This window comes from Myotis brandtii, unplaced genomic scaffold (genome assembly GCF_000412655.1).
Source record: "Myotis brandtii unplaced genomic scaffold, ASM41265v1 scaffold555, whole genome shotgun sequence".
In the NCBI taxonomy this organism is placed as follows: Eukaryota; Metazoa; Chordata; class Mammalia; order Chiroptera; family Vespertilionidae; genus Myotis; species Myotis brandtii.
This window is the reverse complement of record NW_005370065.1, coordinates 514715-528217: the sequence shown is the minus strand read 5'-3', so window position 1 is coordinate 528217 and position 13503 is coordinate 514715. Positions and strand designations below refer to the sequence as shown.

General features: G+C 42.3%; 1 protein-coding gene across 2 annotated transcripts in view; it reads right to left on the bottom strand.

Moving 5' to 3' along the window:
- KPNA6 (karyopherin alpha 6 (importin alpha 7)) overlaps nucleotides 1-13503 on the bottom strand; it is a 60680-nt gene that overhangs the window by 26121 nt on the left and 21056 nt on the right. Inside the window, exon 1 of one of the 2 annotated variants that reach the window (XM_005878340.2) lies at nucleotides 13227-13497. The exons of the other annotated variant lie outside the window; for it this stretch is intronic. The gene's annotated coding sequence lies outside the window, so the exon portion shown is untranslated. Of the gene's footprint in view, nucleotides 1-13226; nucleotides 13498-13503 lie in introns of those variants that run through there. 2 annotated transcript variants of the gene reach the window in all.

The following is a 13503-nucleotide window of genomic DNA, read 5'->3' as shown; positions in this document are numbered from 1 at the left end:
GGTCAAGGGCATGTACCTTGGTTGCGGGCACATCCCCAGTAGGGAGTGTGCAGGAGGCAGCTGATCGATGTTTCTCTCTCATCGATGTTTCTAACTCTCTATTCCTCTCCCTACCTCTGTGTAAAAAATCAATAAAATATATTTTTTTTTTTAAAAGAAAGAAATCTCCTGGTACACCCTCCTGGAGGCACACCATTCGAATCTACTTTTCAGGTAATTTTTTCTTTCTCCTAAACTGTAAGGGTCCCCACAGGGGAGCAGCAGGCAGCAGCAGCTCGTTCTGAGCTAAAACCCCCTGAACCTGTCTCCAGTGAGTTGACAGCAGCCCTGCCTAGGCTCTATTCTAGGCCTTTCCTTGTTTCACTGCTCCTAGCTTTAATAAATGTACTCAAAATAAAAAAACAAATCTCCTGATATAAATTGTCTAACCACTATGCTGTACAACTGAAAGTAATATAATATTAACTGTAATTGAAATTTTAATAAAGAAATCCTATATAAAAGGCTAATATGCAAATTGACCAAACGGCAGAATGACCGGTTGCTATGACGCACACTGACCAACAGGGGGCAGACGTTCAATGCAGGAGCTCCCAACCTGGTGGTCAGCATGCTCCCACAGGAGGAGTGCTGCTCAGCCAGAAGTCAGGCTCACGGCTGGCAAGCGCAGCGGTGGTGGCGGGAGCCTCTCCTGCCTCCATGGCAGTGCTAAGAAGGGAGCGGGCCTAAGCCAGCAGTTGGACATCCCCTGAGGCTCCTGGATTGCAAGAGGGTGCAGGCCGGGCTGAGGGATCCGCTCCCCGCCCCCCCTGCCCGAGTGCATGAATTTCATGCACAGGGTCTCTAGTAAATAAATAAGTCTCCCAAGGATAAGATTTGGGCTGGTTCAAGTAGGAGATTCACTTTGGGGGTGGAAATGGAATAAATGAGGGGGGGTGGAATAGTCTATTAAGAGAATCTGAGGGAAAGAGAAATGAAAATGGAAGATGAGGAGAGAGTTGAATTCTAGAGTAAACATACTGAGAAAATGAAACTTCAGAGATGATGCCTTGGGTCATTCTAGAAAGTAGCCTGGCAAACCAATAGCATCAACTGGGTCTTAGAATGTGCAAGTCGCCATACCCACTTGACAAAGCCCAAGTGGATTTATCATTAAACAAAAAGCCAGGGCAGTAGCTTCCCTCTGGGACCTCTAATTACCCCTGTGCCTCAAGACTAACAGGCACAGCATAGATTCCTAAAGTTGGCACTGTGGACTTCTGTCCCCTATTACCTGACAGATGGTTTTTCATGACTCTGAACCTGGGCCCTCCCAGAGGGCTGTTTTCTCCTTCCAGCAAAGCTGACAGTGAAGCTGGAAGGAGGCCCAGGTTGTACTTCTTTAGTCACCATGGTGACAAGAAACTATCACAAATATTTGCTTATGACTTCACTGGAGAAGCCAGGCAGGGAAGACTGGATTGGAAGGAGGAACATCTGCAGAAGCACATCTGGAATCAGCAACCAAAGAAGGCTGGAGTCTTGTGCAGGCAAGGGAGCTTTTTTCATCATGCACTCCCTACTTGCTGGGACTGGATCAAGAAATCCACAATACAAATATACTTTTTCTAGCACCTGATTGCCTTGGGTTTTCTTAGTCAAGGAACTCTCACAAAGCAAGTAAGTCCCTGAAGTTATACCTCCCATTTTCAGGAAATTAATGTCTAATACTGACATGGATTTTCTAAGCTTTTAGAAATAAGGGACTAGCAATAATAATACAAAATAGGTATGGACCCTGCTATGGCCTGAATTATGCTCCCTCCTTCAGATGTTGAAGTCCTAACCTTCAGTACCTCAAAATGTGACTGTATTTGTAGATAGGGTCTTAATACTGGGGTAAGGCCTTAATCCAATATGAAGATTAAGATATAGATGCAGCCTGGCCGCCATTGCTCAGTAGTTGAGCATCAACCTATGAACCAGGAGGTCATGGTTCGATTCCCAGTCAGGGCACATGCCTGGGTTGTGGGCTCCATCCCCAGTGTGGGGCGTGCAGGAGGCAGCCGATTCATGATTCTCCCTCATCATGGATGTTTCTATCTCTCTCCTTCTCCCTTCCTCTCTGAAATTAATAAAAATATATTTTTTAAAAAAGATGTAGATGCACATAGTGTCAAAAAAAAAAAAAAAAAAGTAAAAAAAAAGATACAGATGCAGCCCTAGCCAGTTTGGCCCACAGACTGAAGGGTCCTGGGTTTGATTTGGTCAAGGGCACATACCTCGGTTGCAGGCTCATCCCCAACCCTGGTTGGGGCAAATGCAGAAGGCAACCAATCAATGTGTCTCTCACATCCATGTTTCTCTCTCTCCGTCTCTCCCCCTCCCTTCCACTCTCTAAAAATCAATGGAAAAATATCCTCGGGTAAGGGTTAACCAAAAAAAAAACAAACAAAAAGATACAGATGCACACAGAGAAAGTACATTATGTAAACACAAAGACAGCCCTCTATAAGGCAAGGAGAGAAGTCTCAGAAGCCAGCCCTGTCAACACCTTGATCTCAGACTTCTAGCCTCTAGTACTAAGAATACTATAAATTTCTATTATTTAAGCCACCTGGTCTATGCTACTTTGTTATGGGTAGCCCTAGCAAAATACAGGCCCTAATTCAGTGATGGCGACCCTATGACACGCGAACTCATTTTTTTGGTTGATTTTTCTTTGTTAAATGGCATTTAAATATATAAAATAAATATCAAAAATATAAGTCTTTGTTTTACTATGGTTGCAAATATCAAAAAATTTCTATATGTGACACGGCACCAGAGTTAAGTTAGGGTTTTTCAAAATGCTGACACGCCGAGCTCAAAAGGTTTGCCATCACTGCCCTAATTGATAGATGAAGACCTTGAGCCTGAGCTCACATACTAGGTGAGTAACAAGGTTACTGTAATACTCCATTTAATAACTGGTATGTCTAAAATTTTGAGATTCATCACATTTTAAAATCAGGCACATTTTTATATAATACAGGAAAATATTACCATTAAGTAAAAGCTGCTCCCTCTGACTAATCCCAGTTCTCTCCTAACACTCTACATCTTTATGATGTCCATATTTATCACAACAATGATAAGAAACCCTCAAAATCTTAAAGTGCCTTCTGAACTACCTGGCAGACAATAAATGACGTTTGATATCATTTTCAAGTGAACTTCAGAGTATTTTAACTTTTAAAATAAATTATTCAATATGGAAAAATAAATAAAATCATGCATATTTTCTCAGAAAAAAGCATATTACATATAGTTAGCTGTCCTGTATATGGGATGGGAATGATAGTGCCACACCTTCAAGCTCACATCCTAGACAGCTGCTGGCTCAGTGGATAGAGCGTCCACCTACAGACCAAAGGGTCCCGGATTTGATTCCAATCAAGGGCATGTACCTTGGTTGCCTCCTGCCCCAGCCCTGACAGGGTGCATGCAGGAGGCAACCAATCGATATGTTTCTCTCACATCAATGTTTCTGTCTTTCCCTCTCTCTCCCACTATCCCTAAAAATCAATGGAAAAATGTCCTCAGCGAAAATTAAAAAAAAAAAGTTTTCAAGTAATTACCTGAAGGCATTTGCCTAGCCCTAGAAGAACCTGAAAGAGCTATATTTAGGAGATAAGGGAACTAGCCTTATTTTCTAGGTAATAACACAATCTTCTAAGGCAGTGGTTCTCAACCTTCCTAATGCCGCGACCCTTTAATACAGTTCCTCATGTTGTGGTGACCCCCAATTTCATTGTTACAAATTGAACATAATTAAAGCATAGTGATTAATCACAAAAACAATATGTAATTATATATGTGTTTTCCGATGGTCTTAGGCGACCCCTGTGAAAGGGTCGTTCGACCCCCAAAGGGTTGAGAACCGCTGTTCTAAGGAAATGGGCCCTAGAACACTATGAAGCTGTCAGTCTTTTCAAATTACTTCCTTTGTCCTGGTGCTAAACTGCTTGAGCGCTCCCCTCCTGTTTGAAGGAGGTTTTCTAATAAAATGTTACTGTAGCTGCCCAGGCAAAGAGAATGAGCTAAGGTTTTAAACCAGGCAGACTGACTATTGGGCATATGCTACAGTTAGGAAGTTTTACAATTTATCATGATGCATTGCAAGTTACTTAATGGCACTGGGAAGAGAGAGAAAAGAGATGCATTGTATCTCCCATTTTAAGGCCTCTTCCTTAAAGAATGTAAGAAACCTGATTCTTCTCAGGCTGGATTTGTGTGTGTGTGTGTGTGTGTGTGTGTGTGTGTGTGTGTGTGGTTTTATTTTTTTGTTTTTTTATTTTTAAGCTGGCCTCTCTGACTTTTCACTAGGAATTCTCTAGCAACTATGCATCAACATAAGATTCCTGGGTTAAAACACTATGGCCACATGCCAGTAATGAAAGAGAAAGGAGTTAAGAGTGTACTGAGGTATAGAGTCCATAGCCTCAGTGAGCTAGTAAGATTTGATATGCCAAACACTTTGTAGATATAATCCCTAATCTTCACAATAATCCTGAGAATACATTTTACAGATGAGAAAATTGAGACTCAGAGGTTAAATAATAAACCGTGATGCTAAAAAGTCAACCCTGACCTAGTTGGTCCCAAACTCCAGGTTCTTTTCATTTCCTGAAAAGGAAAAGACTGGTAACAGCAAATCCATCAGAATTCTGGGTTGGGGACTGTCTCTCACCAATAAATAAACAAATCTGCTCACATTCCAGAATTTCAGTTAATCACAAACTCAAATGCCTTGTAACGTCTAGAGGTTAATGATTTTTAATAGGGCAGTTACAATAATAAAGCAGGGATTGCACTCATAATCAATTTTTACATTGTGTCAGCCAAACAAAATTTGACAGGGGGACTTACTCCTGACTGCTGGATCTTGAAGTCATAAAACAAGAGGTGGCCTGTGCATGCCTGTTAAGCCTTGTGAATGCTATTTATATATGATCCTCAGTGTGTGACACCAGCTTTGGTAATTAAATTAAAAGCTTACATTTTATTGCTTAATTCTACAAATTAAAATTTGTCATGATTAATTATGTCAAGTGCTGAAAAGAGAAATGTCAACAAGATCTGAATGAACATCTAGCAGCTAGTTAAGTCTAAGTTATTTTCTCACATCAAGTAAAAGTTTAAAAGTTCACTAAAAATAAGAAACTTATTTTTTTTCTATGGTTTTGCTTTTTCTGAAGAATAAACAGTTCTGGATAATTTTAAATTTTGATTACATTATTTATATATTTATAAATGCTAACTTGCATATGCAACTTGATACATTACAATGCATATAAATAAATAATATGAGAAGTTATGTAGTAAATACAGCTATCAAATTTAGTTAAGTGCAAATAGCTTTTCAATTTAACTTTTAACATCAAAATTTGTTTAGTCATTCTTAACGCTGCACTGAATAAAAAGCAAGCTTTATGCTTTCTCTCTTTATACATAAAGCAAAGATATACTTATTATATGTAAAAAGGTATAGAGTATATGCATTAACATTTCATGGGAGGGATGCATAAGGGGGAAAACTGTTCAAAAAGGCTCCTTAGGTGGGTGATAATGAAAGAAAAAGTTGAGAAACACACTGATACAAGGGATTAGGGATTTGTCCAATATCTTCTTAGCTTTTCAGCCAGAAACTTGGGGAGTCACCCTGGACAACTCGTTTTCCTTTATCCACCACCCAATCACTAAGAATGGCCATCTTTATTTCCTAATTATTTCTGGACTCTCTTTTTCTCTGTTCCTACTATCACTGACCTAATTCAGGTCTTCATGATGTCTTACCTAGACTTTATGAGCCTCTTTAACCTGTTTCTTTCTTCTTTACTCCATACTTCTTGAAACAGTTTGCCTCTCCTCTCTCATTTCTTATCCCACTCCAATATGCTTCCATGCCATTGAAATATTTTGTAAAAGCCACTGATCAAATAAGTGCATAATGCTAAGGTTGACCTTTAATATAGGTATGTGTATCTTATATGATAAAAGGCTAAAATGCAAATCGACCGAACGGCAGAACGACTGGTCCCTATGACGTGCACTGACCACCAGGGGTCAGATGCTCAACACAGGAGCTGCCCCCTGGTGGTCAGTGCACTCCCACAGAGGGAGCGACGCTAAGCCAGAGCCCTGGCGAGCGCAGCGGTAGTGGCAGGAGCCTCTCCCGCTTCCGTGGCAGCACTAAGGATGTCCAACTGACAGCTTAGGCCCGATCCCCACATGGGCCTAAGCCATCAGTCAGACATCCGCCGAGGGCTCCCAGACTGCGAGAGGGCGCAGGCCGGGCCAAAGGATCCCCACCCCAAGTGCACGAATTTCAGGCACTGGGACTCTAGTATATATATATAATTGCCAGTATTAATAGGCCATATATAAATATGTATGGCCTATTAATACTTGCAATTTTGATCTGATAGCCACATTTTCCTGAAAGAAGTTTGAGAATTATACCAAGCAGGTGAGGACACTAGCTCATTCATATTTAACATACTATGTCATATTGTAGTCTGTGTGCCTAATTATAAGAGGATTTATAAGTTATCTAGTTTTAACTAAATTAATATCCACAAAATGAATATATGGTTTAGAGTCCTATCAAAAAACTAAATGGAAAACAATCCTATATAATAAAGCCTAATATGCTAAGTGTCCAACTGTTTGACCAGTCGCTATGACACGTACTGACCACCAGGGGGCAGATGCTTCGACTGGTAAGTTAGCTTGCTGCTGGGGTCCGATCAGGACTGGGCAAGACAGGCTGGACATGCCCTGGAGCCCTCCGCAGTCCCTCCCCAGCACTGATCGTGCACCAGTGGGGTCCTTCAGCCTGGCCTGCGCCCTCTCTCAATCCAGGACTCCTCGGGGGAAGTCGGAGAGCCGGTTTCAGCCTGACCCCCGCAGGCTAGACCGAGGGACCCCACCGGTGTACAAATCCATGCACAGGGCCTCTAGTGTTAATATAAGCACATCACTAGCTGGTTTGGCTCAGTGGATAGAGTGGCCTGCAGACTGAAGGGTCCTGGGTTCGATTCCAGTCAAGGGCACATGCCGGGGTTGCGGGCTTGATTCCCAGTAGGGGGTGTGCAGGAAGCAGCCAATCAATGACTCTCTCTCATCATTGATGTTTTTTTTTCTCTCTCCATCTCCCTCTTCGAAATCAATAAAAATATATTAAAAAACAAATAATATAAACACAAAAGGAACAAAAGAATAGCAGAGGTGATGTCTCTAGAAATATGAAGCTACTAGCACCAAAATTACACCTGCTTTCACAATAAAACAAAACAACATATATAATGACCAGCTAATCAGAACTAAGTCAGCCAAAAACTTTAAATATCTAGAAGACAATTTAAAATATGGAATTATGGCAGGCACGCTCTTTTTCTCTCTTGAGCATGCCCGCGTATTTCCTCCTCTCCTTACCATAGGTGCGTTCTCTCTGCCTTGCTTTTTCCTAAGCTCAAAGGGCCCTTCTTTTGCCTTTGAAACTGATTTCCAGAGCCCTTACAGCCCAACAGGCTCACCTTTTCTAATTTTGTGACTTTCTAAAACTTTCGCTTGTAATTGAAAAAAAATATATATATGGATTTACAATCTCTTGCTCATCTCACTCCAAATGGTATGTTTAACAATAATATCTACTGCCCAGTGTGGCTCAGTGGATTGAGTGTCATCCCATGCACCAAGGGGTCACTGGTTCGATTCCTGGTCAGAGCACACGTCTGGATTGCAAGGCTTGTTCCCTCGTAGGGGTGTGCAGGAGGCAGCTGATCAATGATTCTCTCTCATCACTGATGTTTCTATCTCTCTCTCCCTCTCCCTTCCTCTCTCTCTAAAATAAAGAATATATTTTTAAAAAACTAAAGAAAACAACAACAACAAAAAACTACCGAGCCCTAGCCAGTTGTGTAGTGGTTAGAGGCCTGAGGTGTCTCAGGTTCGATTCTGGCCAAGGGCACATAACTCAGTTGCAGGCTAGGTCTCCAGCCCTCTAGGGCAGGGGCGGGTAACCCCTGGCACGCGTGCCAAACATGGCATGCCAGTAACTTTTGCTGGCACACGAAACCCTCTCTTATAATCTTCCATTTACAATTTTTTTCTTAATACCAACTTTTTTATTTTTCAGATAAATTCAGTGTAGGTGCATCTTAGATAAATAAATAATTTTACATAACAAGTTATCTTAAAGACCATAGACATGGATTGACGAGAGAGGGGAAGAGCAATTTCTATGCCTCTGCTTTAACTCTCCCTGCCTCCTAGATCCAACCAGTGTTTTGGTTTCATCCACATACGCTTGTGAATCTTTGTTCTCAGTGATGAATTTTGTTAAGTCTCGTAATAGGAGTAGCCTGACGGATGAAAGTAGTAGCTCGTGCATATCTCTGCAGGTCACGAAATATAAGTCTGATGTAAAATCTCTGTCATCAGTGATGCAGCAGCAAAAGTCCCACTGATAATATCAAACGGAGTCATAAAGTTTTCTGTCGGACTATCAGTGTACATGTATACATTAAAAAATAAATGTATTTTTCATCATCATATACTGTGTTTTTGTCGCTCAAATGAATTTTATTATTTCTCCAAGGTTCTTCACATACGTACACCTTAAGAGATATCAAGTAGGCGTAACATGTTCTCAAAAAATTAGGGTTGGCACGCAGAAGAATTTTGAGTCAGAGATTTTGCTGGTTTTGGCACGCACTCACAAAAAGGTTGCCCACCCCTGCTCTCGGGGCATGTGGGGGAGGCAACCAATCAATGTGTCTCTCGCACATCGATGTTACTCTCTGTCTCTCCCCTTCCCTTACCCTCTCTCTAAAGAAACAAAATCAATGAAAAAAATATCCTCGGTTGAGGAACAACAACATCAATAATAATAATGCCTACTGAATACAAAATGCTATGGGATCAGCACGATGTTTAAAAATACTTGTCTTCATCCTTTTAATATGTATTTTTAAATACATAGAATTTGGTAAAATACATAAAATATTTAAGAAATATTTTATAGCCCAGCCAGCATGGCTCAGTGGTTGAGCGTCAACCTATGAACCAGGAGGTCAATTGCAGGAAGTAGATTGCATGGGGCTCTCTAATTGGCCTGCCAGTCTCCATTTGGTTGATTTCATGCAATTACCCACTATAATTTAAACTCTAGGGATTTCAATAGGAAGATAGATTTTTGTCTGTTTTGTTCACCACTGTATTTCCAAGGCCTTAGAACAATCTCTGGCACATAGTAGACATTCAATAAACATTTGCTGGCCCAGCCAGTGTGGCCCGGTGGTTGAGTGTAGACCTATGAACTAGGAGGTCATGGTTGATTCCCAGTCCAGGCACGTGCCAGGTTGCGGGCTCGGTCCCCAGTAGGGGGCGTGCAGGAGGCAGCCCATCAATGATCCTCTCGTCATTGATGTTTCTTTCTCTCCCTCTCTGAAATCAATAAGAATATATATATTTTTTAAAAACGTTGAACCCCACAGAATTAATACTCTTCGTGGGACTAGGTTGTGAGAAAAAGTCACACAAAGCAATTTAGAGAAGACCTTAGTAACAGGATAACTGTGTTAACAGTATCCAACAATTGCCAATATAGGAAGGCAAGAAACGAGTAAGAAACCAAAGATAGATATCGTTTCTATCTTATGCCCTAGTATCTGGGTCAACGACCACCAATAACAAAAATGCAGGCCCTAGCCAGTTTGGCTCAGTGGATAGAGCATTGGCCTTCGGACTGAAGGGTCCCCAGTCGATTCCAGTCAAGGGCACATGCCCAGGTTGAGGGCTTGATCCCCTGTAGAGGGTGTGCAGGAGGCAGCCAATCAATGATTCTCTCTCATCATTGATGTTTTTCTCTCTCCCTCCCTCTCTGAAATCAATGAAAATATATTTAAGAAAAAAAAATGCAGGAAAAGAAAGCTAAGAAGGAGGAGTGAGTTTGGTGCTTGTGAGATACTTAGATAGTGATTGATGGTTTGGTGCCTTCTCTGCAAGAAGCTGTTATGAACGGTAGGGTGGGTGGGCAAGGATGGAGGTAATGAAAAGAAGAGGTGATGGGCTAAATGACTTCCTGACCTAGAAGTGTTATTACCAGTTAGAAAGGCTTTGTTACTTGCACCCAAAAGCAAACTAAAAGTGGTCTTCAGTATACTATTTAAGGGCAAAGATAGGACAGTTCCAAGTTGGCTAATTCAGTGACTCAAAAACATGAGACCAGATTCTTTCCATCTTCTCTACTCTCACCCTTACAACAGCCTATTCTTATAAATTCTGCCTCATGATCCTAGCATTGCTAATGGCAATTTCAGAGTCAGAAAGGGCTTTCCTTTCCAGAGGCAGAACATTGTCCTTCAGATAGCCCATATTTTGGTTGGAGCCATACCACCTGAGGAAGTAGTTCCTCTATTTGCTATCTCTGACCTTTCACAAGTTACTGAATCTCTCTGTGCTTCAATTTCCTCAACTAGAACATGAGAATCTGAGAATTAAATGAGTCACTATAACAGTACTTAGACACTTAGATGTTAGGCATTTAGACCTCAAAAAAAAATTATGGTACTTAGTGCCTAGCACATAGAAAGTTCTATATAATTTTTGACTATTATTATAGCTTTTTCAGCTGTCTTTTTTTGAGGTTGTTTGGTGATATCTGGATTAAAATATAAGCTGGCAAAAAATAATAAATAAGACCTGGCAAATCTCTTTTAAATAAGGAAGGCTTTCCCAGAAGTCACCCAGACTTCCCTTCACATCTAATTAGCCAGAACTGTATCACATGCCCAGGCCTAAATCAATCACTGCTCAGGGAGCTAGAATTACAATGATTGGTTTAGAGTTTATATTAATCAAGACCTATCGCTGGGGCTGGGAGGGGCTTCCAGATTCCTGGTTAGCAAGGTGGCAAAGAATGGTGATAAAACCACCAACCAGTGTCTGCCAACACTTAGTCTTGAGAGGTTATGGTCTCTGCCAGGGAGGGTTAGAATAAGTAACTTCCAGAACTCCAAATATCACCCCCACAGGGCTCCTAATGGCAGTGAAATCACTACAAAGGTCTGGTAAGGCTAGTGAAGTTTGGCACAGGAGAAATAGCATCGGATATAGGGCAGAGCTCAAGGAGAGTACACCAGAGAGGCGGTGAAATACAACAGGTTCTACATTTATGTGGGTGTGATGCAGGCCACCAGCCTTGGACCATCACCTAATCTCAAAGCCTCAGTTTACTCATTTATAAATGAGGAAAACCCAAACTAACTCAGATTTGAAGTTAGGATTAAATGTAGCCTTACATTAGTTTCACTCCCATGGTATAAGGATCAGCCAAAACAAAAGGTCCGAAAGACAGGGTGGGACAGGGAGAGGTACCTGATATGGAGTTGGGGAGACAAAGGGAGGCAGCCTGACTCTAGATTAAAAATCCCTTTCAGAAAAAAAAAAAAAAAATCCCTTTCAGGTCCTGGCCGGTTTGGCTCAGTGGATAGAGTGTCGGCCTGTGAACTGAAGGGTCCCAGGTTTGATTCCGGCCAAGGGCACATGCCTGGGTTGCGGGCTAGGTCCCTGGTGGGGGGCGTGCAGGAGACAGCCGATCAATGACTCTCATCATTGATGTTTCTCTCTCTCTCACTCCCTCTCCCTTCCTCTCTGAAAGCAATAAAACTATATATTTTTTAAAAATCCCTTTCAGGACCTTGGTCAGGTTTTGTTGCTCCACTGAAGAACTTTCAAAGTCTACTGGAAAAGGACTACTTTATTTCACACCTTAAGTCTTCCAAGAGGCTTATGTGCAGCAAAATAGGTAAGAATCTCACTTCTGGCTTTACTACTTACTGTGTTATCTTCTCTGAGGTAGTTTCTGTAAAAATGGGAGTAAATCGCCACCAAATTTATTTCACTGAAACTTAAACTAAACATAAGCTCCTGCAGCGGTTCTCAACCTGTGGGTCGCGGCCCCTTTGGCGGTCGAACGACCCTTTCACAGGGGTCGCCTAAGGCCATCCTGCATATCAGATATTTACATGACGATTCATAACAGTAGCAACATTACAGTTATGAAGTGGCCACGAAAATAATTTTATGGTTGGGTCACAACATGAGGAACTGTATTTAAAGGGCCAGAAGGTTGAGAACCACTGTCTTAGAGGCACCAGTATTCCTGAACTTGAGGACCAATACAAAATCTGTAACATTAAAGCCCCTAAAATTTTTCGATACATAAAGCAGCAGTTACAAAGACAGGCATGTCAGCCTTAATGGAGGATTCTGGAAACCAGAGCACTTAAGAAAAAGGAACTAACATTATTGAAGGTGGACAAGAATCTGTTCTGATACGTACGGAGCTCTTACTAGGCTTCCGACACTGTGTTATATCCTTTGATAACACTGCCCCCTTGCTCTTTCTAGAGATGAGGAAATGAAGACTCAAAAAAGAAAAGTAACATTTATTGAGGATACGCTAGATACTTTCCATGTGTTACTGCATTCGACACCTAAGTGACTTCTCTGGATGCGAGCGAGGAAGCAACAGGCAGGATTATAATGCCAGATCTGATTCTACAGTCATTGCCTTGCAGCTCAAGGGAATAATTTATGTTTTCTCAGGATCAGGGATCTTACAAAACTCAATCCTAGAGTCTCATTTAGCGCACGCGCGAGCACACACGCACAATATTTGAGGTTAGCAATTCAATTTGCAGTTTTTCAGTTTCGTTCAGACTAAAGATTTCAAAGTGGTCCCACTAGCAAAAACACCCACCCCACACACCCACCTTTACAACTTTGGTTAAAAGCTTTCTTTCACCCTTTTTCCAGCCCAACCACTAGGGGGCCAGGCTATTAACTAGGGTTCTGGAGTAATCACCCCGTTTTAGGCACCGTGTGACCTTGGGTGAGTTACCTTACCTCTCGAAGCCTCAGTTTCCTTATCTGTAAAATAGGGACACCAGTAGTCTCTCCCTCCTTAGGTGGTGCACGTTAACTAAAACGTGACATATACACACTCAGAACAATACCTGCACATAGGAAGTGCTCAGCAAATCTTTTTTTTTTTCCTGGAGAGGAAATACCACTGATGTTTCTGTCCCTGAGTCCAAAAGCTTTGCCATCGTAGTCTCCCTGAGCACAAGCCTGGCCAGCCGGCGTCCCTTAAGACAGAGCAACAGGTCGCCTTTCCTCCGAAGTCCCCGACCTACCTACGGCCACAAGGTGCTGGCCTTCGGTTTTCTGCCCCCACGAAGGCTGTCACTCAGCCCCACCGCACCTCCCCGTTTCCGCCTGGGCCGGGGAAGTTCCAGGCCTTCAGCCGCCAGGCTGTCTCTGGCATGGCGACCCTTGGTCACGGGCCCGGAGCCGGCGCGCCTGGCGTCTCCGCGCCGGAGGACTCTACCCGCGACGCAGGTAGGGTTTCCCTCCGCTCAGGGGGCTGAGCCGCTGAATACGGTCAAGATGCGCGTCGGCCACGCACACGCC